The sequence below is a fragment of the Mauremys reevesii genome, linkage group 1 (assembly GCF_016161935.1).
Source record: "Mauremys reevesii isolate NIE-2019 linkage group 1, ASM1616193v1, whole genome shotgun sequence".
Classification (NCBI taxonomy): Eukaryota; Metazoa; Chordata; order Testudines; family Geoemydidae; genus Mauremys; species Mauremys reevesii.
The window spans coordinates 18,037,089-18,060,942 of NC_052623.1; the positions used below are offsets into that span (position 1 = coordinate 18,037,089).

General features: G+C 41.5%; 1 protein-coding gene and 1 long non-coding RNA gene across 6 annotated transcripts in view; one reads left to right on the plus strand and one right to left on the minus strand.

Moving 5' to 3' along the window:
• The window catches only part of FCHSD2 (FCH and double SH3 domains 2), a 252,994-nt gene that overhangs the window by 60,269 nt on the left and 168,871 nt on the right, over positions 1-23,854 (plus strand). The window lies entirely within an intron of this gene.
• Positions 16,995-23,740, minus strand: LOC120409005. Its single transcript, XR_005601045.1, has 2 exons — positions 23,695-23,740; positions 16,995-17,619 (listed from the first exon to the last, which is right to left on the minus strand). It is a non-coding gene; the product is annotated as an uncharacterized LOC120409005 (long non-coding RNA).

Genomic DNA, 23,854 nt, shown 5'->3' on the forward strand with positions numbered 1-23,854 from the left:
GCGCCCCAACCAGGCACTGCTACCGAAAATCTCCGATCGACAGCGCCGGGACGCACCGTCACCTAGAGTGGAGCACCCACAGGGACACACATCTCGAAGAACCTCAGTTACTGCAAGGTGAGTAACTTTCTCTTACTTTACATAACAACAGGAGTTCTCCTCACACCTTCTATGGGCCATCTTAATTATCACTTCAAAAAGATTTTTTTCCTCCTGCTGATGATAACTCATCTCAATTGATTAGACTTTTCCTGTGGTTATGCGTACTTCCACCTTTTCATGTTCTCTGTATGTATAAATATCTCCTGTCTGTATGTTCCATTCTATGCATCCGAAGAAGTGAGCTGTAGCTCACGAAAGCTCATGCTAAAATAAATTTGTTAGTCTTTAAGGTGCCACAAGTACTCCTGTTCTTTTTGCGGATACAGACTAACACGGCTGCTTCTCTGAAACCTGCTGAGCTTCAGTTCATTTGCAAATTTGACACCATCAGTTTAGGATTAAACAAAGACTGTGAATGGCTTGGCAACTACAGAACCAGTTTCTCCTCCCTTGGTTTTCACACCTCAACTGCTAGAACAGGGCCTCATCCTCCCTGATTGATCTAACCTCGTTATCTCTAGCTTGCTTCTTGCTTGCTTATATTTACCTGCCCCTGGAAATTTCCACTCTTGCATCCGACGAAGTGGGCATTCACCCACAAAAGCTCATGCTGCAAAACGTCTGTTAGTCTATAAGGTGCCACAGGATTCTTTGCTGCTTTTACAGAACCAGACTAACACGGCTACTTCTCTGATACTTCACTGATGCAGACTTTCTGCACAGATAAAACAACTCTATCTTGGAGAACACATGCCTTATGACAGCTGTTCAGTACTAATTTATTAATATTAGGGTGAAATCAAGTCTGGCCCCAGACTCAATGGTTAGCTAACCGCTGGGCATCAGTAAAATAATTGGAGGTACTTGCCTTGAAAGTGTCTACAAGCAACTTTTTGTCTATTAGTTCATTCCATGTAGTCCTGGCAAAATGTTCTTCCTGGAGAAGGATACAAAAGATTACTGTGGCTGTAGAAAGAAGAGGAAAAGACTGCAGACTGTAAGGGCGGGTCTCTCCCTGGGGACAAACAAGAAGCAGACGTGGATCCATTGGCCAATAACCTTGATGTTAACTGATGCATTAAAGTAATTTTTTAACCTATTTTTGTTCTCTAAAGAAATAATTTTATTATGGAGTTGGACGTACCACAGTTGAAAATTCATCATTAGGCTGTTCTAGGAGTAATTTTGCTATGCCAGCTTTGTTTTTATTTGTATGTCTATTAAATACTGTTTACTTTAGTTGGGAGATCATTTAAAAATGCATCTCAAACTATTTTAAAATGTGGGGGAAATGGCCTGTCATTAAGACTCAGACACGTGCTTCCTTTTTTAAGGAATTAAGTTTTTTTTTTAACTTCTTTCTATAAGCGATGCTAGCAGTTTACTTGATAATAGTGAGCATTCATATGCAAATTGTAGTGTCTACCATGCTTGTAGGTTGTGAAGAAATTTGGCTGTGATCCTGCTTTCTATACAGGCAAGCCTCTCACTCAAGTAAATCGGAGGCTTCCCTGTATAGGAATTGCAGTGCTGGGCTCTGAGAGAAACCCTCGACCGTAGCATATTAGAAATATTGTATAATATATTCCTTGCCTTTTAATTATATTTTTTAACTTTTTATAATAAACTCTTAGAAGCTTAAAAGTGACATTTGTTCCTGAATTATGGGATCTTTCACAAAGGCTGGTCTGCTCTTTTTTAAACTGAAACAAATTTTAAATGCATTGTTTTAGCGAAACACCTCTTGTTTTGTGTTCTTTCTGTGTAATCTCACTCATTGGGTTCAAGGCACCTGCACCATGGTGTTCTGGAAAGCCATGCCCAGTGAGCTTCACATGAGCACCACCTCACGCCACCAGGTGTTTGGATTCCAGGCTACATGGAAGAGTTGCAAGCCCTAACTGTCTTCGTTTCTTTCTGGCCACTATAGTCTGTGAGCATTAGGAACCTCAGAGTTGTCTGCGTAACTTTTAGACAGTTTACCTTTGTCTTATGAATAGTTTTATATACTGTTTCAAATAATTTTTCAATGGTTTTAGTGTCAGTATAGCACAGATGAGGTTAATTACCCATTTTTGCCCTCAAGTTATATGTCCCACACTTTCCCCAGGTCAATGCCACAGTTATTCACAGTGGAACTTAATGAAAGTATTAAATGGTCCACCTCCTGATCGTTCATAATTCCCTAGTCAGTTTGCCTGTGTATGATGCCTCTTTTGCTTAGGAGAAGTTTGTATCACACTTTGGACAGAAGTAACATCTGTTGGGCTCTTACACCCCAAGCCTCAACTTAGGCTCCATGCTTTCTTGCCCTATGGACAAAATCAGCAGACCGTCCATGGGTTCAGGCTGGGGTTTTTGTGCATAGTCAGAATGGCCTTTGTTGGCATCAAAACCCTCCACCTCTGAGTTCCATAAACAGATTCTAGCATCACTGGCACTTTCTGTGGGGAAAAAGGGTCTAAATCCAAAAGCAGGGATGCTGAAGTCCTCCAGGATTACTCTCCTGGTGAGACTCCTTGAGCACTGAAGAGTTCCAAGTTTCTGGTCTCTCTCCTGCTTTTGACTCTTGCTCTGGATGGGCTCAGTTGATATCAAAATAGTTCTTGACACCCCTCCCCTTCCCCAAAGCTGTCCAGAGCTCTGGACTTTGGGGTCAATGCCTCAGCTCAGAGGCCTATTGTGACTTCTAACTGGTGCCAAGAATGTCACCCTCAGACACTGGTGCCTATGCCATGGTGCTGAAAATGAGCTGTATAGAGCTCTCTCAAGACCATCTCCAACTCATCTGCTAGTGCTGACTGTCTGGACCTGCAAACCTCCCCCCATCCCCCCCCCCCCCAAAAAAAAAGGCACAAGAAGAGTTAATTGAAAAGGCCCTCCGAGCACTGAGTGAGAAATGCCATAAGGCAGGTGTTATCTGTTAGTTACCATACACAGGATTTTTTATTAGTGGTGTCTTTTGCAAAGGCTGAGCTGTTGGTGGCTAGTAGTTTTTTAAATTGAAAAACAGTTTTGAATTATTTTGTTAGAGAAGTGATGAATCATGTTTTCCAGACAGATTAATAAAGTTGGATCAAATTTTCACCCTGTTAACTTCTACAGTTATCTAGAATTATATAAATCCATGGTACAGCCATATCTTGAATACTGTGTACAGATGTGGTGGTCTCATCTCAAAAAAGATATACTGGCATTAGAAAAGGTTCAAAGAAGGGCAACTAAAATGATTAGAGCTTTGGAACAGGTCCCATATGAGGAGAGATTAAAGAGGCTAGGACTTTTAAGCTTGGAGAAGAGGAGACTAAGGGGGGATACGATAGAGGTATATAAAATCATGAGTGGTGTGGAGAAAGTGAATAAGAAAAAGTTATTTACTTGTTCCCATAATATAAGAACTAGGGTCCACCAAATAAAATTAATGGGCAACAGGTTTAAAACAAATAAAAGGAAGTTCTTCTTCACACAGCGCACAGTCAACTTGTGGAACTCCTTGCCTGAAGAGGTTGTGAAGGCTAGGACTATAACAGGATTTAAAAGAGAACTGGATAAATTCATGGAGGTTAAGTCCATTAATGGCTATTAGCCAGGATGGGTAAGGAATGGTGTCCCTAGCCTCTATTTGTCAGAGGATGGAGATGGATGGCAGGAGAGAGATCACTTGATCATTACCTGTTAGGTTCACTCTCTCTGGGGCATTTGTTTTATATTGTCCCTTAATACATGTCTTTAAATTATCACTAGCAGTAGTATTTTATATTGAGGTTAATTATGCATGGTGCAAGAATACTTCTCTGTGAAGCTCAGATTATCCATGAAGTGGAAATCTATGCAGAATGCTTTTAATGACTCTAGGCTAGGAAGAAATCGAAGAGGAAATTAGTTTTGTCCATATCATTTTTATACTCTGCATCAAGAAATGTTTTAGTGCATACTAAAATCTCAAAGTATTGGTCATTCAAGCATCATTTGCTGATGTTATGTGGAATGGACGTCCATCTCCTTTGACAGATCACCTCTTCCTCTTAGCTATAGAGATAAGTTTCTTTAAAAAAAAACAAAATTAAATCAAATATCTGGTCTGCATGAAGAAGGGCCCTTTTGCACTGTTACACCAAATTTTAAAATGTATAACATTTAAGTATTTGGCCATTTAAAAAAAAAATCCTTTTAAGGAGGTCACCTTTTTAAATACAAAATACCATACTATCCACTACAGTTTTTGTGGAATTCTTTAACTTAAAGCAATATTTCCATAAGAACAGAGGTATACTGTCAGCTCCTATTTTTTGTGAAAACATTTAAATTCCTCATAAAGGGATATGTAAACTTAGAACTACAGTATTTGTACAAAAAAAAACCCCATAAAGAAACTACATTTTATACTGAAATGATGCAAGCAAAATTCCTTTAGCCTTCCTTAGTCATTATTTTTCTTTCCAATTAGTGCTGTCACAAAACTGCTTCTGCTTGGAAATTTGGTAAACTTAGAGGCTATACTTTCATCCTAAACATCTTGCTCTTTGAAACTATTCATTTTTGCTTATTCTTCAGATTCTTGTGGGCATATCTGTCCTGATCTCTACCTTGATTTCAGAAGATGAAGAAGCATGGGGAGATTCTCGCCTTCTCTGAAAGTCTTGGCTTGGGGCCGCTAAATAGGGACAAACGCCAACACCAGTCCTTCAGCCCACACCAGGAAAGTGTTCCCCCAGGCCTTTTCCTTCCTCCATCTCTCGCTGGGGTTCTTCTGTATAGCTACTCTTTGAACCTTTTCCACAGCACCTCCCGAACTGTGTGTTCTCTCTTGATGTGTCACTGCCATTATATCTGGCCTTGACTCTGTAAGGGGAAGGCTGCTCCTTATTATTACCTGGCATGCCTTACCAGTGTGTCTCTCAGCAGCCTACAGTCACATGACCTCTGGGGACTCCTACTAGAATGCTGGAACCAGAACCTGGAGTAGACATGTGTTGGCTCACGCTTTCCATAAAAGGGACAGTGTGACATATAAGTAAACACTGACTTTCACCTAACCCAAAATATTGCATATCCATTTCTTCTGTCTCAAATCTAGTAACAGCTGTAATGTATCCCTATGCTCTCTTGATTGGTTTGCAAGATGGAATCTTCTAGCATATCTGGACGATTGATTAAGGCAGAGCTTACATTAAAAGAGCCAGGATCCTTCACAGAAAACTAAGATCGCCCACACTCTGGAGCACTATAACCCAAGTGGTGCTTCCCTGCCCACACACCAGCTTCAGAAGCAGCCATAGCAGGCACCTTTGAACAATGAGAACTTTCTACAGTTTTGACTGGACTTTATCTGTCCCGTGCTGAGTGGCTGTTTGCTCTTACACTCCCTTTCCCCCTTTCTCAATCTCTTCCCCTTAACTTCATTCCTCCACACCTGTCACTCTTACCTTCTTTCCCCTTGTCCTGTCCCCCTTACACTTCTTCACTTCAGTGTCCTCTCTGCCTTCATTCTTCCTAATTTAACATGACATTTGCTGTGTGTCTGTCTTGTCTGTTTACATTGTAAGCTCTTGGGGACAGGGACTCTGCGCTACTATGTGTTTGTACAGTGCCTAGCACAATGAGGCCCCATTTTTTGGTGGTTCCTTAGGCAGTAGTATCATTAACATGATAGATTACAAAGCTAAAAGCTCTGAAGGCAGATTGACATTTATTCTCAGCAATTTAGTCTAGTGTTTTCTCTTTCCACATTTGGAGTATCGGTACAGTATAACTTGTTTGGAATAGACTAACTCCAACTAGCGGATGGCATAGGAATGCATTTTTCTATACTGCCAGTGAATTTGGTAACGGAGACAACCTCTGACCTCATGCATTTCCTGTTCCCACCCTCAGTTTGACCAGAAAATTCTTTGTACTGTTCATGTTCACACAGCTCTTACTTTCACTTTTCCACAAACAGTATAATAACAAACAAATTGCCTTCAATTCTGTATCAGGTGGATCCCTCATTACACTGTTTGGGGACAGGCTTCTGAGCAGCAAAATATGTTTCCAAGCTTTATGCTGATGATATTCTGTTGTACTGTAGATTATAATGCAGGGGCCTGCATGTTATTGGTGAGCCTGCATTTCTCTTGACGTTTTTATGGCTGAAACCTCTAGCTAAAAAGGGAGAAACTTGGTGACAAGTCTACCATGTAGTATATCCTGTTTTCCTCAGCCACTCCTCCCCCTTGCACGCACACAATATCACACCCAAAGAAAGTGAAAAGCCTAGTGGCCTTTGACCTGCTCTTGTCTGTTTTGTGGTGTGCATGTTTGCACTCCCTCTTGTAAAGTAAATTAACATCCCCGTGTTCATTCTGGAACCATCATAAATATCAGTCTTTCATATTCCACCCCAAGTCCTGTTTCTTCTCACAAATCCTGTTTCTTTTCTATAATGAGTAGTACCTTCTATAATGAATTAAAAGGTGAACATTTAGAAAAGTGAGGTCACTGAGTTACCTCAGACTGTCACTCTTGAGGGGTAATCCAAAATGAAATTAATTAGTTGAAAATTCAGTTTGCCTGCAAGGACAAAGATACACATAGCTGCACTGTTAGCCTGTCAGAGCAAAAGAAGCTTATCTTGAAGTCCAGTTGGTCAATTCTCCTAAATAAACCCCTCTGTCTTCATTGAAAGTTGTGCCATTTTCTTTGAAAAGCCACTGGAAAAGCAGTGATTAGCTTTCTTAGTAAACTAAGCCAGTTTCCCCACAATAGGAAAATGAAAGCTATCATTAGGTTTCTAGTGTCAGTAAACAATGTTGGTACACCCCTAATGCAAATACTTTGCAAACATCAGGTGGAATGAGAGATGTGTAACTTCCCTTTATTCTTTTCTTCAGCACTTGAGAACTTAGGGCTTGGCTACCTGGCTCTTCCCTGCGGACTAGACTGGTGTAAATTGTAGAGTGCTCTGATGTGTTGCACACTAACTGCCCCACGTACAGCTTGCTGGTGTGAACTAAAGGTACCTAGTTCACAAGGATGTAATCATGTTTCAAGCAGGGCTGTATTAAAGGCCACTAGGTACCTTTTAGTTTGCGCCAGCAAGGTCTACATGGGGCAGTTAGAGTGCAACATGTTAGAGCATTCTACAGTTCACACAGTGTAGTTCATACTGCAATGCCATGTAGACAAGCCCTAAGTGAGTCTTCATTCTGTGCAGCAAACTAAAATGCTTTTGGACTATGCCTAAACATTTTTTAGTTAGTGGTGTTTGTTAGAGATATTAATATTTCTGAAGGAAAAATTCAAATACTATAATTTGTTTTTATACTCCTTGAGGCATACCAACAGTCAGTCCCCGCCAAAGCTTTGAACTGCTGGGTATTAGCAATTAGGAAGTGAACAGACACTGTAGGGCTCATTGAACCCTCTGCAAAAATGGTTAATTTACATTATGTTCAGTGTATACTTCATAAAAAGTTATTTTAAAATTTTTGCTTGAGAGGGCTTTTATCAGCTTTAATCTGAAACGAGCCCTAACTCTGTGAGCATGATTTTATAACTGGCATTAGCAAATTCTTAGGTGGACGTAAGCAAAACTGAGCACAATAAGACCGCTTGGCTAATAGCACCATTTGTTTTAGACTGAGGATTATTTTAAAGGCTACAATAAATGTGTTCTTTACTATTTTTCACTCTTAGAAAGTGAGAGCTAAAATAAACAGAGAATGTTTGTCAAATCTACTGTAAATGATTATTCAGTATAAGACTCTAAATATACAGTAGTTGACTTGTTCAGTTTCATACAGATAAAAGGCCTTTTATCAGCCAGTTTGGCCCCCCTCTCCCAAGAGAAAGCTGGAGGAGGAAATGTAAGAATAGTCAAGCCAGTTGAGTAAACCATTCCAAATGCCAGCTGCAAAGTAATAAAAGATGTGCTACTAATCTGAGAAATATTTGCTATCAACAGAGAAGTGTTTCTATAGGACCTAAGATACTCTAAGATGCTCTTTGTTCAGGTCACTACACTGGTAAATATATAAATGAAATGGTAGGATGTTTCTTACCCATATAATATAAAAATGTCATCTGTAGTATACAGTGTATACAGTTCTTTTTGGTATGCTTTTATGAAAATGAGGCTATATAACCCTTTCACTGACTTGGATGTTGCATAGTGCCAGAGCACACAAAGAGTACCTCTGTGAACAGGGCTTAAAAAAAACCCTGTACCCACTTTCTAGGGCAAGTAAAAAAGAAAAATACCACTGTCCAAGCCTGCAAAATCTAAGCTTTTATTTAAGAAAAGAAGTTAGTTTGTAGCCCTTGTTTTTGTGAAAATAATCTTCAAAATACAAATGAAGGTTAAACTGATGCCTTCTTAAATCTACAGATAGACAATTCTGCTGCTCTGCTACAGAGAGCTTCTGTAATCTCTGGCATTGTGAAAACTGGCAATGTTATACCAGATTTCACTGTTTTTCAGATTCATGTGTTGGCAGCAAGGCAACTGGGTCAATTTCATTTGCTACATGTTGGAAAAATAATGAGCTATAGCAAAAGAAGAAGAAAAATCTTAGCAATACAACCTCTGATGGATAGTTCATGTAGCGGCTTAATATTAGCTACTGATCGCTGAAGATCTGGGTTCAAATCTTGTTTGGTCACAAGGGAAAGTAAGTTTATTGGTTAATAGTGGACAGCTAGCCGCACAATTTATCATGACTAGCAATCCTTACTAAAAAAGACCATAGAATGGTGATGCAAATCATGTTGTAGCCCAGGTTTTAGTCTAGAATGTGATTTTTAAAATACAATGCTAACACTGTTTAGGCCCTTCTATACACTTGCTGGCCCAGACCAGATTAAAAACCTGTTGTTCTTTGTTTTTGTTTGTATTGCAGTAAAACCTAGAGGCCACTGAACAAGGACCAGGGCCCTATGGTGCTAGGCATTGTATGCATATGTAATGAAAAGATAGTCCATGCCCCAAAAGGCTTACAGTGTAAGTATAAGACAAGGGATGATAGGTGGATACAACAGACAGCTAGAGAGAGGACAAGCTCATGTGTATTAAAAATGCCAATGTTGTCAGGCCTGGAACTGCCTTACAGTAATTAGGGCACTAACTTTTTAAATCCTTTTCTTCCTCAGCCCAGAGGTATGTCAAAACGTTGTGGAGGGATTACTACAAGATTGACAAAAACACTTCTAAACAAAAATCTAGAATGCTTCAGCGAGGACTCGTTACAAAAACTCAGTATACTACTACTAGCCATTTTCTGGTTGTACTAGAAGTATTATTTACTTCAATGAAGGCTGCATAAGTCTAGATTCTACGAAGTTGTTAAGCATGTACTTTAAGGGCTTTGAAAAATAGAGATAGACTTAAGTATGTGCCTAAAGTTAGGCTTCAATTAATCAAAGCACATATGAACGAACAAACATTTTGTGATACAGATTCTTTGCTATTTTTATTCACTCTTTAGTTTTCAAAATTCTATATTTGTCAGTGGAGCTGCCAGTCCGTGTGAATTAGCGATGATCTACTTAGTTCAGAGTTTTCATTTTTTAAAATATTTTTAGGTTTAATAGAGGTTTTCCTCCTAGAATTTTGAAGATCAACTCTTTACGTACTGATCTTGTCCTCCATTTGCAACTCTTATGTAGATATTTTTATACCTTGCTAATCACAACAGTATTAGTGTGCCTACTGCATTTGAAAATTCTGAGATAACTTTTAGAAGGTGTTCCCTAACAATCTGTAATAATTTGGCATGTGATTGTACTATAGTTTATATATATATTAAATATGTAATATATTTGTTAGGTAAAACTCCATATATTTTAAGATAAAAAATTTACTGTGCACTTCCATTACATAGGCAAACATGCTTTTGTATCAGTTGGTAGTTACTCAGTGACCTGGTTATGAGTAGCACTATTTCACAAGAGTTATGTATAGCATTAATATTATTCAGGAACCAAAGATTTAACACAGGCCATGATTTGTATTTTAATTTATATATGTAAAATATAATTTATGTGAATTCACATACTGATGATTTTGGTAAGTTAATAGTTTGTGTTCAACAGACACTCCCTTCTTTCAAGTTTGATAGATCTCCTTGTAATACATTTTTTACTAGCAGCATTCATAACATAGTACCTTTTCCAATTTACAGTATCATTAGGTGGCTGACAGATTTTTGACAGGAATGGAAGCATTTTTCATATTGATTGCAAACAAAGTAATTGAATGGGAAGAAGTTAAAGTCTGGGGATTTTGAAAGAAGCTGAGCAGTGGTTTTCTTAGCTTTGATTGTCTGCAAACATAACTGTTAGTAACACGACTCAATGTTTCATTTACCTGCCCAAAGTATAAAGGGCTGAATTACAGAAAAATAGATGTTCATGTTCTTCTGTGATATAATATATGGAGATATATCATATACCTATCTCTAGAACTGGAAGGGACCCTGAAAGGTCATCAAGTCCAGCCCCCTGCTTTCACTAGGAGGACCAAGTACTGATTTTGCCCCAGTTGGTCACCTCAAGGATTGAACTCTCAACTCTGGGTTTAGCAGGCCAATGCTCAAACCACTGAGCCTATCCCTCAAAGTTATGAAATGCTTTTGATACCCATGATGTATTTCCAGTGGGATGTGAACTACATTTCTGCTTTTTCTTTCAGGCTTTTTTTTCCAAATGTGCTCATGAGAAGATTGCATTTCTTACCAGATTATTTTGCTTCTGTTTCAATAATATGTCCTGAAAGATAGACCTTATAGCTTTCACTTGAAAATTTATGGGGTGTTTTTAGACCATGTTATTTAAATGAATACCCTTCTCTTAGTGTAAGTGGGAACAGAGTTATTGCAGTGTAATTGTAGAAGTCATAGCTGGTTAAGGAGAAAACAAAATGGCTATCTTTCGTCTTAGAAAAAAGAAGTGTAATACGTTTAGTGTGCACTTTTATAATTTTGGAAAGCACTTAGATACCATGGTGAATGGCCTGTGGAGAATGGGAAATAAAACGTGAAGTTGAACAAAGCTCTTCAGGCGATGGTGGATGTTACAGGAAACTAGTTAATCCAAAGTAGCGTCCTGCTCCTTTAAGAGCTAAGCCAAATAAAGCCCTCCAAAGAGGGCTATATACATAAAACAAAAAGGATGCTTGGCTTCTCCTATTCTGCCTTGACAATGCCAGGGCTTCTTCCACTTCAGGATTCTTAACCCAGTATTATCCTTCACTTCCTCTCTGAGCCTGTTTTCTCTTTGGAGGGAGACTTGAGAGAGTTGCAAATTCCCCACTGCTGACCCAACCATACTGTTGTGCAGATCCCCTTGCAGCAAAGTTCTCTTGTGCCCCAAAGATTGACTTGTCCTTCTTTTATCTTAGTCAGAAACAAAAGATTGGGATAACGGTATAGAGGGACAGGAGGGTTCCTGAAAAGATTTATGGACCAAAGATGAACAAAAGTTCCCATAAGTGGCTTTATATCTTTGTCTCTTGCTTTGTGTGCTGTTAAATGATGTGCATAGTGTTAGCTTGAAGAGCACTGTTATTGGCTTATCCTTTGCTTTCTTGGAAAGAGGTTCCATAGAGATCAAAGGAGGGAGACTAAAACACAGCTGAACTCTCAAAATGTTTGCTTTTTGTCTGATACTTCCTGTAGCATCACTAGATACTGTGCTAGATCTCCTCTTGTTTGGAAAAAAAAATGTGGCTCTAGGTATAGACACCACTCCCAAAAGCAAACTGTTTCAAAAGTCCTTTGACGAGGTAAATCTCTTCAGCAAGGCATTAGAAATGAAGGATACATTCTAAGGATTCCTCTAACGTGAATAATAATATACCCAACCAATTTTTGGCAAGAGACGCTCTAGGAGCTTCAAGTAATTTCACCGTAACTTCCAGCTCTACCAAATCTTTCCAGTTTTTCCCCTCTTTCAGTGCACCAAAACCAGGAAATTCTTTCCCAACAGGAGCAGGGAAGACTGCTTGTTTATGTCCACCTTTCCCTTTGAGGAAGATTAAAGAACTCCTTCTCAACTTCAGCTAATAACACTTCTAATGGAATTTCTCAGACAAAGCCTCATAAATTTTCAAGATCCACCCTTAATTTTCCCTTGTCTCATCCCCCTCAAAGTAATGTGAAAAGACAAGGATTTCTAGACTGAATAGCATCTCCTTTCCCTTTTATCAATAATCAGATCCCATCTAACTAAAGGGAGAACCTCTGGTTTCTACTCCAGATTCTTCCTGATGATAAAGATCTAGGACTTATCCATGCTCAGCTTCTCCATGCTCAAAACTAATTTCAGTATGGAAATGTAAGATCCTTGAAATATTCCCACCCCAAAGGTTTCTTATATTCTAGAGATTGCAGTTGGGCTTTATTTCATTTTTCTAGTATGTACCTGTCACTGATGTGTCTTATGAATAAGAATAACAAATGTCTTTAATATCTCTGTTACTGTATTATTTTAGAGCAAACTCTCTTCCATAAAAAGTGTATAGACTAATAGGATTCTGTAGCGGCAGGAGCCAGTGTTATGTGGAAAATTTTTTTTAAAAGGCTTTGTCTTACAAGTATCCTTCTTCTGTTGGTTATTCAGTAGGTCTACAGTTTTCATAAGCAAAATCAAGATCCAATATTTCTTTTTTTTTTAAATTATCTTTTTGGCTTTTACAAATTAAAGAAGTGAAGGATACAAATGCAATTTTCTGTTCTGCTTTGCTGTTCTGACTCTCTGACAAATACTGTCTCACCAAACAGCTACTATCATAAATCTTTATTTTTTTAAAGTATAGAGGAAGAAACAGACCCAGTCCAATATGGCATTTTACATTGCTTAATAGGCAAATATGCCAACTCTTCAAAATGCTATTTTTAAGAAATCCTTTTCACATTGAATAAACATCCCTAATACTTTAAAGACATCCCAGTGATGTATGGTGTTCCGTTCTTTGCTACATATGTTTCAAATAGCTCAGAAGACTAATTTAAATATTAAATGAAGGACCACGTGATTTATGTTAAGTTGTGTGTGGCTGGAACCTGCAAAGGGTTGATGTAAATGTGTTTGAGTACTGGCTATTCTAATAGGTTGTTGAAATGTTTACATAAAAATCAATTGACGTGCTTTGCAACTAGCCCTCTAGAATTAGAAAGCTGAGAAAATGTGAGATTACATAGCAGTTTTATTAAAGTAGGCACGGATAGTATGTTTTGCTGATTTATTAATTAATTAGATTTAAAACCATCTAGGCTTTAGATTTTGAAGATAGCGTATGTTCAGGTAAAATGTATAGCTTTGTATGGAAGCTTTTGAAAAGAAAATTACAGTGAACACTGCAACCCACTGGATGACTCAGTAGAATCAGACAATTGCTACCTTTTTAACTTGTTGCATAACAGCGGGGCATATTTTAATGAAAATTTTGTGTTTGTAGTAATTTTTCACAATTCTCTGTCAAAGAATCTTGTTCAGATAGCTCTTCTAAAGATTTGATATATAAATACCTCCAGATAAGATTTTTGCATTGGAGCAGAGTGCCAGGCTCTCTAGTGCTGCTAAGATTTTTTTCCACAGACAGAAAAGTCAGAATTGCTGAAAGGAAAAGTGGTTCTTTTAATAAGCAGAGACTGCTACTCAGTATGGGACCTGCACTCCATCAGTGCTCCAGAATTCACTGCTGGGCATCAGAGCATTAATTTTTTTCTGTGAGTTTCCGTGCATGGCATCACCCTGCCTTAATTTAACACATTCCTTGGCTTTGCTGCTAAGCTTTCAGCCATGAAAGTTTTAAAGTCATTAATTCCATTTTTTACAGCATTTTGTAGTGACAAGTGAAAGGGATTGTTCTAAAAAAAAAAAAAAAAAAGTTGTTGGTTCTGACTAGCTGTGTTCATATTTGGAGATTGCTTTATATGTCCCACAGTAATATGAAATTGTCAGGCCGTGTCAGAAGACATGAGGCAACAGATGTAGTTTAATTAGGCCACAACTTTCTTCAGCAAAAATATCTGATTGTACAAGAGAATAAATTGTACAGTGTAGCTTGACATTCTTTCCTTAATCATTTCCATCTATTTGAGGGGGGACTGCTGCCAGCCCCTCTCCCTTTCCAGCCTGGTCCCAGTCAGCCCAGTGCTGTGACCCCACTGCCCTCTCCTCAGACAAGGGTTAAAGGGGCTGAATGAAAAGGAAGGGGGCTCCGCTCCCTGCTGTACCAAATGTTAGGAGCCCCGAATCCCTTCCTCAACTTTCTTAAGGGAGGCTTTCCTCTAAATCCTTTTCCAATCCAGTTTATCTGATCACTGTGTTCATTCCATAGCAAGTACCTGTGCTGGACTTCTGCTACATTTTTATTTATTTATTTATGAAGTTGCAATGTTTAAACCTAACCTCCTTTCCCACCTCACTGGGTCCCTGACACACTGTGAGGGGAAGGCAAAAACACCCACCCCACTATGGCCTATCTGGGGGTGTGGGAAACTTTCCTAGCCCGAAGGAAAAAGGGTGACTAGCATAATGCCCACAGTTCTACTCTGGTCCCATGGATAGGAGGGTGGGTGTTAACAGCCCAGTTGCAGGTGGCTTCTCCAGAACTACCTGAGAAATAAATACCTCCTCTCCGTGGGTCATCTGGAAGGGTAGTGTCCCCCACACCTAGTCTGGCCACTTCCTGCTCCACCTTGCCCCATCCATGTGAACTGTCCCTTCCTTTCCCTTCTGCCACCAATTGTAGAGGGAGCCCTTATGGGGTAAGAACCCCTTTTCTTCCAGCCAGCCAGGCAAAGGACCCATTGCATACAGTTGTGGTGAGCACATTTTAGTTGTATTCCTATTGCAGCCCCCACAGTGGGTTTGATTCTCTGTTTCCAGCAGGCAGGCAGAGGAAAATATAGAAACATTGATACCACTATGTCATTTAATTACAATAGAAACCAAAGGCACTAATCAGGATTGGGACCCAATTGTTTGATGCACTGTACAAATGGATAAATGGACAGTGGAAAGGGGTGGAGGTGTCGGAGGTAACAGCAATAGATTACAAAGAATAAAGTGCACAACGTAATGGTTCTGAATCCTGTAAACGTTTGGAACAATAATATAAAAAATTGCTATCAAATCATGTCTACCTGTGCCCCATTAACAGTCCCGCCCACCAAAATTGTGAAAAAGTGACCCTGAGCTCACTTGCTATTATCCTAATGTTAATGCATTCCACCACCTACCATGTAGCCTGTCCCCAACTACCCCCTACCTAGAATGATTATATCTTCTAAAAATATCCATCCCACGGCTCTATCAGCCGATTGGGCCCCCTTCATCTACAGAAACACTCCTGCTTCTGGGGTGCTTGCTGTAGATAGAACTGAGAGACCAGCAGGTCCACTGGGGTTCTCTCTGATTGATGTTGATGAGAAGCATGGACATGTCCTTTCAGGTGTCAGTTTGAAGGGAGTGGAAAGTACACTGATCAGTCATTGGTCATGCACATTATGATGCCTCTGGTATCAAAGGGCTATGAAAGTACTACTGAGGCCAGCCCATTACTTAGCATCCCTGTTACCCCTTCTCTCCCACACCTTGCTTACCCAACCATCAACCCTGCAACCCCACAAAACAGCTGATCGTCTGGAACTGCTAATAGCATTGCTTCTCCTGAGTCTGGAATAGTGCGACTGACTATTTCCTACCTGGGGGTTCTAGAGCTTTCTTAAAGGGCCACTCCCTCATGGAAGCTCTTTAGAGGGCTGTAACCCATGTGGTATTCCTGAGAGGGAAGAGAATGGCTGCGAGATTTTTGTGCTTCCAAAGTCCTTTCTCTGTTCTTTCCCCTTATGAAGTCATTGCTTCTGAGTCTATCCTGGGGACTTCTTAAAGTGCGACTCCACTTAGTATTGTAGAGGATATTTTAGCTGCCAGTTGTACCCTATCTCAGTCAGGTAGAAGATAATTTAGGCTATCCGATTTTTGTTGTGTAAATGTTGGCTAAATTATTTTCCGCTCTAAGATTTTTTTTTTTAGTTATTTTGAGGAGCCTACATAAAGAAGGGCCTGTTTGCCTGCCACTCAGGTTTCAACTCCCCATTTTTTCCTTCCACTAGCCAGAATATACCACACTCAGTGAATATTCAGTCTAGTTGCTAAATCCTGCCGAGTAAATGCAGCGGCACAGAAGAACCTGTGTCTAATGGTTTTGTTATTCTGCAAGCTCCACAGGCAATTTGGCTTGAGTACAAACCAGCCCTCATGCAGTTCTGCCAGCTTGTTGGAGTTTCCAAGAGGGGAAGCATCCATTCACAGGCCCAGAACCAATTCCTCGGTGGTAACAGAGCATCAGATAATGCAAGTAGAATGCCATGCTTCCAGGGGGCATCCTCTCCACAAGCGAGTGCATGTGTCTGGCATGTCTTGTCCCTCCCTGTTTATGTCACGTAGAAGAAAAGCCTCTTTCCCCATCCTCTCAAGTTTTAGAATGTGAGAGCGATTCCTGCTCAAGCATGGGCAGACCCATGATGCTTATTTGATTGTGCCTTGCCTGAATAGTTAGACTTTTAGGGGTGTTGGAGAAGGAAGCTAACTCTAGAGAATTTCTTGCAGATATAAAGTGAGGGAGAGTTGTCTTCTGCATGCAAGAACCCAGGAGAGGAGAGATCAACACAACAATACTGGGGGGTCAGACCCTTCTTGTCTGTCTTGGAGATCAGTTATTCTCTGAGTAACGAGAGCATAACCATTTGAGCAGCAGAAGGCTCACAATGACACAGTAACTGTGAACTATGCTGTAAGAAATGTTTTTGGACAGCGTGCCTCGCTGTCCCTCACAAACTTTGGAAGAAGAGGGGTAATTAACTTTGTTTTTGTAACTTTAATAAATTGGGTCCCACCTAAAAGAGTCTGATATTTATTTTTTATTATAGTCCTCCAAAGAGTTCTAGAGTAGTATATCTCTTTCTTCTTTCAGCTACTGAGAGTCAAGTCTTGGGTCACAGTGAAGTCTTTGGGCAGGTTCTGTCCTCTGAAGAAATGGAGACCCTTTGTTCACCCTTGCTTGAGACAGCTGGTTGGTCTGAGCCCTCTTGATTATGGAAATCATATCTGAGCTGTAGCAGGGGTACTATAATGCCTGGATGAGCATAGTTGGATATCAGTCAGAGTAGATTTCCAGTTTGTCTCATAAATTCATGATCATGGGCGCTGGTGAAACTTGTTCGTGAAGAATTGTCCTGTTTGAGATCTCCATGGTGGGAATTCAAGAATAGCTTTCTTATGTGTTCCAGGTGGGAAAAGGCTATTTATGGTTGTGCCAATGGCTACTGAAGCTCAAGTGAAGGGACAGGGGAGTTACCGTGATTTGTGTTGACTCTTGTATAAGGAGAGGTACTTTGTGCATATGAGACAGAGACATGCCTTGATATTGTGCTCATCTGTCTTTCTTGTAAAGATGAGACTCTTTTGTTGTAAAGATTCTGTATGATAAAAACTATAACTTTTGGTGCATTTCATATATTGTGTCTTGAGCTTAAAAGAAATCAGGAACAGTATGTTTTTAGCATCTCTGTGAAGATATTATCTCACCTTGTCTCTAAACTTCAAACTTGACATAGTTAAGTATAATTAAGGTAAATGCAGTTAATTCCAAGATATAGGCTATTTTCTAAAACAAAGAAACACTTCTTACAAATATTGGCCTTACCACTAAGTATAGTGATGCATGCTTTATAAATCTACTTAGAGCAGAGGAGAAATGGGAACCCTGGGGTCTTTTGCTGGTATTGCTTATTTCACTTATTGCGAACAGCAGAGGGGCAAACAGAAGGAGTTTGCCTGGGATCCCTCTGAGCAGAGGTACGCTAAGTGCTGCAGTAGGGGGACTGCGCTGTGTGACCTGGGAGTGCTTTGTTCCAGCTGGGCCTGACTGTTATAAAAAGGCAGTCAGCTGCGAACCAGCTGAGCAGCGAACAGCAGAGAGGCAAACAGAAGGAGTTTGCCTGGGATCCCTCTGAGCAGAGGTACACTAAGTGCTGCAGTAGGGGGACTGCGCTGCTGGGCCTGACTGTTATAAAAAGGCAATCAGCTGCGAACCAGCGAACAGCAGAGAGGCAAACAGAAGGAGTTTGCCTGGGAGTTCGCCTGGAGAGAGCCTACTGAGGCCCCCCCTCGCAGGTTTCTCTGAGTAGCATCTGCCACAAGTAAGGAAGCCCTTAGAAGGAAGAGACTATGGATGCTGAGCGATCCGCTGTTGTGACCTGCACAGGATGCGCCATGTTCGTCTTCCTTCCACAGGATAGGAGCGACTTTGTACGAAGTGCAAGCTGATCTCTATATTGGAAGAGAAGATTCAAGGTCTGGAGAAACGAATATCAACCCTGCGTTCCATAAAAGAAAATGAGGATTTCCTGGATAGACGTCAGGATCAGCTGCAGCGGGCACAATGTTCTGAAGATTCAGAGCAGGCTACGCAGCGGGAACAGAAGGCCAGTGAGGATAATTGGCGGCATGTGACTTCCAGAAGAGGAAAGAGTACCAGAAATGTCCATGTACCAGTAACACAGATGCAGGTGAGCAACCGTTTTCATGTTCTCTCCGCAGGTACTAGTGCAGAGGGTGGAGTGGATGATACATCTGAGGGAACAGAGCAGAAGGAGACTCCACTGATTGGAAGTCATGAGATGCACCGTCCTAGGGATGGGGGTTCCACGACCACCATTCCCAAGAGGAGGAGGAGGAGGGTGGTGGTGGTCGGGGACTCTCTCCTCTGGGGGACTGAGTCATCTATCTGCCGCCCTGACTGGGAAAACCGAGAGGTGTGCTGCTTGCCAGGGGCTAGGATTCACGATGTGACGAAGAGACTGCCGAGACTCATCAAGCCCTCAGATCGCTACCCCTTCCTGCTTCTCCACGTGGGCACCAATGATACTGCCAAGAATGACCTTAAGCGTATCACTGCAGACTACGTGGCTCTGGGAAGAAGGATAAAGGAGTTTGAGGCGCAAGTGGTGTTCTCGTCTATCCTCCCTGTGGCAGGAAAAGGCCAGGGTAGAGACCGTCGAATCGTGGAAATCAACGAATGGCTACGCAGATGGTGTCGGAGAGAAGGGTTTGGAATCTTTGACCATGGGATGGTCTTCCAAGAAGGATTGCTAGGCAGAGAAGGGCTCCACCTCACGAAGAGAGGGAAGAGCATCTTTGCAAGCAGGCTGGCTAACCTAATGAGGAGGGCTTTAAATTAGGTTCACCGGGGGAAGGAGACCAAAGCCCCGAGGTAAGTGGGGAAGTGGGATATCGGGAGAAAGCACAAGTAGGGAAGTGCAAGAGAGGAGGGCTCCAGCCCCTTACTGGGACACCAGGATGATCAGTGAGTTATCTTACATGCCTATACACAAATGCAAGAAGCCTGGGGAACAAGCAGGGAGAACTAGAAGTCCTGGCACAGTCAAGGAATTATGATGTAATTGGAATAACAGAGACTTGGTGGGATTAGTCACATGATTGGAGTACTGTCATGGATGGATATAAACTGTTCAGGAAGGATAGGCAGGGCAGAAAAGGTGGGGGAGTTGCGTTGTATGTAAGAGAGCAGTATGACTGCTCAGAGCTCCAGTATGAAACTGCAGAAAAACCTGAAAGTCTCTGGATTAAATTTAGAAGTATGAACAACAAGGGTGATGTCGTGGTGGGAGTCTGCTACAGACCACCAGACCAGGAGGATGAAGTGGACGAGGCTTTCTTCCAGCAACTAACAGAAGTTGCTAGATCACAGGCCCTGGTTCTCATGGGTGACTTTAATCACCCTGATATCTGCTGGGAGAGCAATACAGCAGTGCACAGACAATCCAGGAAGTTTCTGGAAAGTGTAGGGGACAATTTCCTGGTGCAAGTGCTGGAGGAACCAACTAGGGGAAAAGCTCTTCTTGACCTGCTGCTCACAAATAGGGAAGAAATAGTAGAGGAAGCAATAGTGGATGGGAACCTGGGAGGCAGTGACCATGAGATGGTCAAGTTCAGGATCCTGATACAAGAAAGAAAGGAGAGCAGTAGAACAGACCCTGGACTTCAGAAAAGCAGACTTCGACTCCCTCAGGGAACTGATGGGCAAGGTCCCCTGGGAGAATAACATGACGGGGAAAGGAGTCGAGGAAAGCTGGCTGTATTTTAAAGAATCCTTATTGAGGTTGCAGGAACAAACCATCCCGATGTGTAGGAAGAAAAGTAAATATGGCAGGCGACCAGCTTGGCTTAACAGTGAAATCCTTGCTCGTCTTAAACACAAAAAAACAGCTTACAAGAAGTGGAAGATTGGACAGATAACCAGGGAGGAGTATAAAAGTATTGCTCAGGCATGCAGGAGTGAAATTAGGAAGGCCAAATCACACTTGGAGTTGAAGCTAGCCGGAGATGTTAGGAGTAACAAGAGTGGTTTCTTCAGGTATGTTAGCAACAAGAAGAAAGTCAAGGAAAGTGTGGGCCCTTTGCTGAATGAGGGAGGGAACCTAGTGACAGAAGATGTGGAGAAAGCTAGTGTACTCAATGCTTTTTTTGCCTCTGTCTTCACAGACAAGGTCAGCTCCCAGACAGCTGCACTCTGCAGCACGGTATGGGGAGGAGGTGACCAGCTCTCTGTGGAGAAAGTAGTAGTTCGGGACTATTTAGAAAAGCTGGACGAGCACAAGTCCATGGGGCCGGATGCACTGCATCCGAGGGTGCTAAAGGAGTTGGCCGATGAGATTGCAGAGCCATTGGCCATTTTCTTTGAAAAATCATGGCGATCGGGGGAGGTCCCGGATGACTGGAAAAAAGCTAATGTAGTGCCCATCTTTAAAAAAGGGAAGAAGGAAGATCCAGAGGGAAGAACTACAGGCCAGTCAGTCTCACCTCAGTCCCTGGAAAAATCATGGAACAGGTCCTCAAGGAATCAATTCTGAACCACTTAAAGGAGGGGAAAGTGATCAGGAACAGTCAGCATGGATTCACCAAGGGCAAGTCATGCCTGACTAATCTAATTGCCTTCTATGATGAGATAACCGGCTCTGTGGATGAGGGGAAAGCAGTGGATGTGCTATTTCTGGACTTTAGCAAAGCTTTTGATACAGTCTCCCACAGTATTCTTGCCAGCAAGTTAAAGAAGTCTGGGCTGGATGAATGGACAGTAAGGTGGATAGAAAACTGGCTAGATGGTCGGGCTCAACGGGTAGTGATCAATGGTTCCATGTCTAGTTGGCAGCCAGTATCAAGTGGAGTGCCCCAAGGGTCGGTGCTGGGGCCGGTTTTATTCAATATCTTCATTAACGATCTGGAGGATGGTGTTGACTGGACCCTTAGCAAGTTTGCAGATGACACTAAACTGGGAGGAGTGGTTGATATGCTGGAGGGTAGGGATAGGATACAGAGGGACCTAGACAAATTAGAGGATTGGGCCAAAAGAAATATGATGAGGTTCAACAAGGACAAGTGCAGAGTCCTGCATTTAGGATGGAAGAATCCTATGCACTGCTATAGACTAGGGACCGAATGGCTGGGCAGCAGTTCTGCAGAAAGGGACCTAGGGGTTACAGTGGACGAAAAGCTGAATATGAGTCAACAGTGTGCCCTTATTGCCAAGAAGGCTAATGGCATTTTGGGTTGTATAAGTAGGGACATTTCCAGCAGATTGAGAGATGTGATCATTCCCCTCTATTCAGCACTGGTGAGGCCTCATCTGGAGTACTGTGTCCAGTTTTGGGCCCCACACTACAAGAAGGATGTGAATAAATTGGAGAGAGTCCAGCGGAGGGCAACAAAAATGATTAGGGGGCTGGAGCACATGACTTACGAGGAGAGGCTGAGGGAACTGAGATTGTTTAGTCTGCAGAAGAGAAGAATGAGGGGGGATTTGATAGCTGCTTTCAACTACCTGAAAGGGGGTTCCAGAAAGGATGGATCTAGACTGTTCTCAGTGGTAGAAGATGACAGAACAAGGAGTAATGGTCTCAAGTTGCAGAGGGGGAGGTTTAGGTTGGACTTTAGGAAAAACTTTTTCACTAGTAGGGTGGTGAAGCACTGGAATGGGTTACCTAGGGAGGTGGTGGAATCTCCTTCCTTAGAGGTTTTTAAGGTCAGGCTTGACAAAGCCCTGGCTGGGATGATTTAGTTGGGTTTGGACCTGCTTTGAGCAGGGGGTTGGACTAGATGATCTCCTGAGGTCCCTTCCAACCCTGAGATTCTATGACTTGGGGGGTCGGTGGGGGGGATGCTGCCCGAGCAAAGGTGCAGTTTTGCAAGTACAAGCTGAGCCCACAGCTTCTACCAGGGACGTCAAACTCAAATCACCATGAGGGCCACATGATGACTAGTACATTGGCCTGGTACATCACTGAAGCCTTTTCATACAAAAGTATAGTCAAAAATGAAAAAAATGAAGAGTAATATAGTATGCTATTAAAAGTCAATGTATGCTATTAAAAGTCAACTTTTTAAAAACTGGAGTACTTGTGGCACCTTAAAGACTAACAAATTTATTGTAGCATGAGCTTTCGTGAGCTACAGCTCACTTCTTCGGATGCATAGAATGGAACACACAGACAGGTAGGGGCGTTAGGGAACGAGAGCTAAGGAAGCGTTGTTCTAAGTCAGCCATAAAGATGTTGGCATACTGAGGGGCCATGCGGGTACCCATAGCAGTGCTGTAATGCAAAAAGTCAGTGCTAATTTTGACAGTCATTTCATTTTTGGCCACTTAGCTGGCAGCGTTTTGCATCAATTTTAGGTTTAATATCCTGAGACAAAACCAATCTCAGTGTTGCTTGCAAATTGTACCACATTCCGTACAAAAAACTACACTAAGAGAATGTTAAGACTGCACAGTTAAGCACACGTGCCAAAATTAGGGCTGCACACACAACTTTTTCTCTGCCCCTTTGAGACTGTGTTATCATGTAATCTTTTAATTACAGGGTCGCATACTGTTTCTCATATAATATATTCCTTTTTTCTACACCCTTAAATTGTATAGCATCTTACAGTGATTTTTCTACCGACTTTTATTGCGTTGTCACAGTAGCCCAATATATGCTTACTAGCAAAGAACTTGCCACTTAGCCACCCAAGTTTATGGTAAGTATGAGTGAGGGTGGACAAATGTGTGTTGCGATGGGAAGCTGTTGATTTGTGCCTGGGTTGTGTTGTGCTGGGAGATTTTGGTTGATTTGTGTTGGTGGCAAAGAAGGGGTGTGTGCTAGGGTGAGGGGCTATTTGGACTTCATGTTGTTGAAATCTATCTGCTAGTAGTGCTATTCTTCCTAGAAGAGGTTAGACAAGATAGATTTCAACAATATGAAGTCACTACAAGTACAATGAGGAGAGGATTATGTAGTGAATACCTTCAGAAGAGTTGGCATGTATTATATTAGTAAAATCGATTAGTGACATTTACTAATTTTCATTATTAAATCTGAATGGAGGAAAATTAACACTTCCAAATTAATAATTATTCTGCTATCTTGAATGTATTCAAGACTTTAGGGAAGGGGTTGGAATGGGGGCGGGGAAGGGGTGAGAAAAGGTGGGGCGGGGCTGCATGGAAGGGGTGTAGTGGGGGTTTTGCAGTCTGTTACTAACCAATTTTGAAGTTCTCAGCTATTTTGACTTGACAGTTGGTGTACAACTGCGGAAAGGTATCTGTGCTGTGCCAAGAGTACTAGATCATTGTGATATCAGAGATAACTCAACCAATCACCACCCTTACTCAATAGCTGATTTGCATGCTATAGTTTCATTG